The sequence below is a fragment of the Argentina silus genome, assembly GCF_951799395.1.
Source record: "Argentina silus genome assembly, chromosome: 6".
Classification (NCBI taxonomy): Eukaryota; Metazoa; Chordata; class Actinopteri; order Argentiniformes; family Argentinidae; genus Argentina; species Argentina silus.
In genome coordinates this window covers 15,128,458-15,132,658 of record NC_139660.1, presented here as the reverse complement: position 1 = coordinate 15,132,658, position 4,201 = coordinate 15,128,458, and positions in this window count along the sequence as shown.

Below are 4,201 nucleotides of genomic sequence, written 5' to 3'. Positions count from 1 at the left end.
CCCGGCTCTCTCTCTCTCTTCCTCTGATGTTCTTCATCCACAATGGAAATGTATTTGAGTTGGTGAGATTCCAAGGCATTTCACTCTAAATGAAACAATGTTTGATGCTGGCAACCTCCCATGTCTGACTACTGCCTTTGTGCACATGAATCAGAACACATACACAAGGATCATTACTGAGGGGGTTTTAGCATGTGGAAAAACCAAATGCATTCCACAGTGTGCTATAAAGAGCCCTGGAATGGTGATGATGATGATCTTTATGATGATGATACTACACTAAGTAGTATGGAAGTTAGCTTTAGTGGGTTGTGGTGCAATATAATGTCTAAAAACATGATCTGAAAATAGATTTTTACTGAAATTTACTAACTAAAGCATCATTTCATATCGGACCAATGAAACCTATTCTCAGTGGGTGTGCACAAAAGGTACTTACAAAAAAAAAGGCCACATAAACTGAGTGAAAATCATTCATAAACCACAGATTTTCCTCCAGCAAGGTAGGAAGGAACATCACCCAGGGGTACAAAAATAATACCCTTCATCCTCAGCCCCACCCCCCAAGCTCCACTACATTCCAGCTTCAAGCCCCAGAGTCCAACCCAGCAGCCAGGTTACACAAGCCAAGACATGAGGGCTGTGGGTCTGGTACGGTATGGGCCTATATACTACAGTCAGTTAACCTATAGACTGGCTGAGAGCACAAAGCTGCTCTATCTAATGCCAACCGGACTATAAATACACTATACTTCACCCTGTTGTTTTTTCCACCCAGGGCTGGACCTAGACCCGGAGTAATAGTAAGCACTGCCGCTTAGACTGACTTCACCCCGCGACGACCTAATTGGGTTAGCCGTCACGATTTGTCGTTAAAAACTCTTAAATAAGGCAGACTTTGAGAAGCCAGTGAGTTACTGAATTACGGTCTTGAGGAAAAACCCTGAAAACCTGTTGAGGGGGTTTGATTAATGGCGTCAGTGGGGATATAAAAATGAGGGTCTTTTTGAGGAGCAGGGGGACTTGAGTTGCCTGATCTGTGAATGGTTAATCACATCTGTGATTCTCCACTCTGCCACCTAATACTCACAGCGCCGGCCAACGCAAACACAGCTGTGAAATGTCCTCCGCATCTGCACAAATAATAAATCTGGGCTCCCTGTGCGTCTCCTGAGCTGCCCCCCCCCCTTCTCTCCGAAGGGACCGAGGCACCGTTCAGATGGCCCAGCAGAAGAAGAAGCTGCGGCAGCAGCAGCAGCAGTAGGCTGAGTGGTGAAGGGAGAAGTCTTCCATTCATATTTTCATTAATGTATTGGACTGTTCCCGCTAAACTTGTTTCATGTTGCTACTCGATCTTAAGGATTTTGTGTGGTGGAATTCTCTTGTGTAGATATCTTCACAGACACTGTGCTATAGGGAGAGGGCGAGAAGTGTGAATTGATGAAAGAGAGGAAGGAAATCCCTCTTTACCCGAGCACAGTAAGGTTAAACTAATGTCTCCTCATCACACCACGCACAACCTCCCTCATCATAGCATTGTGCAGATAATGTATTCTAGTCTGCTGTAAAAAGCAGCCTTGCATGTGTCTATTGTGCCATAATATCTCTCTCTGCATGTTCGTCAGTAAACATAATCTCCTGTATGCTGCAGCTGTGAGAATTGTTTAATTCGTCATCATTTTTATATCACTTTTACTCATTGTGAGATGTTGACTACTCTCTGGCCTTGAGAAGGTACTGTAAACACCCAAAAACTGAATGGTAGACACATCAAAGTATCATAGCATCATTGCATGACACACAAATTTCATTCACTTACTGTACTGTTAACATGGGAATGTCTCTCTGTAGGGGGTGGCAAATCATTAGCTGTTTCATGGTAGCCGACTACGCATATCACACATCCAGTGACCGACCCATTTGAAATGAGAGGGCATTGCATCATGACTGTGTTATTGCTACTGTGTTGTTGGTTTTATTTGTATTTTTTTTATTTTATTTTATTTTTGGGGGGATAGATCAGCTTTGAAAAAAATATAATGTTAGTTCTATTTGATAGCATTGCTTGCATCATTTCTAGTCCCTTTTTTCCCCTCCCTGCCCCAACCCTCCTCTAAAAGGAAAATTGTAATTATATATAATTAGAATTATAATTATTTTATTTATTTATTTGCCCAGCCACCTTCCCCCCTCATCAGAGGACCTAAGTGTTTTGTTTGTTTTATTCATTTTCACAGTTATAAAAACATATATTCCATCTACTAGGTACTTATTTATGTTATTATATAATAATATAAATAAGTACCTAGTACATGGAATATATTTATTTATAACTGTGAAAATTATATATATATATATATATTTTTTTAACACTGGTAATTGATGTCCATTATGGTATATTTGGTATTCTCCTGTTGTACATGCTAAGATATATTCCATTTGAATTGGTATAGTTCTTTAGATTTATTTGTTTATTCCACCCCTCAGCTGCCCCCCATCCCACCTTTCTCCATACACCACCCTCTCTGGGTTTCCAATTGTGCTGGGATGTCTCACATAGTTCCTGAAACTTTCAATTCTTACAGCCTGCACAGATTTGAAGACAAAATAAATATTTTTGCTAAGAGTATGATTATGTTGCTTTTATTTCAACACAGAGCTAATCCAAATGTTTCTACTGATGTGGAACACTGTCAGCGGTCAGTTCTATTTTGGCCAAGATTTTTTATTATGTGGAGATGTGCTGTAGTACTGCTACGAGCAGCAGCATTGGTCTCCAATATTAGTGCGTATAAACAGGCTTGCTGTATGAATGTTGAGCTATTTGGCCGCTCATTTTCACCCTCTTAATGGTAAACAAGTCCAAACAGGCCCTGACATCCTAAAATAAATGGAAACCAACAAACGCAAATAAACCGCAGGGGGGAGCCCAAAGAGGTCGTCTGAGTTAAGGTCAACCCTGTTTAAATTACATCAGTCGTGCCTTTCTGTTTTCGTTGGTGCGTTTATGTATTCATGTATTCTGAATTGTCTTAATGTGTGGTGTTATCGCTTCATCACACACATTCATGCAAACATGTACACACACATTTACACACACACACACACACACACACACACACACACACACACACACACACACACACACATATACAAACAAACACACACACAACAAATACAGGGGGAGCCAGGAAGTGATCCTCAGAACATGGCTTACCCTCATTTCTAGCATGGATGCTTTCTCCCATTCTCTATAATTACCTGAAGGTAAATACAGTAACACAATCCAGGTACAGTAAATAACTCATTACTTTTACTGATTGGGTTACACCATGGTGTAACTGCGAACTCAGATATAGGGCCAGTGGTTTGATTATTTTAGGCTCACTGCCAACCGTCATCATTGAACAACAACAACAACAACTTGATACAACAACTTGTATAACTAAGGATGTGACACAGTTTAAACACATCAATAGCGATAGTACATACTTTGCCATCCACAGCGCATCCCCACAAATATCCCAGTCTGGATCCCAGACAAGCTAGACCCTTAATTGTTTTACTACAGTGCACACATTAAAAGATCTTATTTTAAATATGTCACATGATCATGTGGATTGTCAAGTCGGAAGGGAAGAAAAAATATGATATCTCCATCATTAGAAGCTATCAAGCTGTTTCAAGGTTCGGAGAGGAGAGCGAGAGACAATACACCATGTCATAATGGAATTTCTCTCCCTGCCTGTTAGCTACAGTTCGTCTTCTGAAACAAAGACAGGATTATGATCTCGGGTTGTCTGAGATGAAACCGTAAACCACACTCAAACACATTTGTTTCTCCAACATGCCAAAGAGACCGGAGGCCAAGCGGGGACCTATTCCGAGTTATTTATGATGTTGAAATTAATCTCACTTAGCTCTCGAGGAGGCTCTCCTTATGAGGAGGGGATGGGGAGGAGGGGATGAAGAGACGAAGTGGAGGACAGGGAGCGATTGAGGATTTATTCAAATCCCCCCTCATAGATTAGGGAACGGTCTGACAAGCCTTTCGCAAGTTTTAAAATCGGAGTGTTTTTTCTCTCTTTTTAACGCATCAGAAAGGGAGGTAATCCATTTGGAATTTACAAATGATTTGAAGTAGAGCGACAGAGACGAGAGGCAAACTCGGTTGCATGTCACCCGGGTGCTGATGATTCAT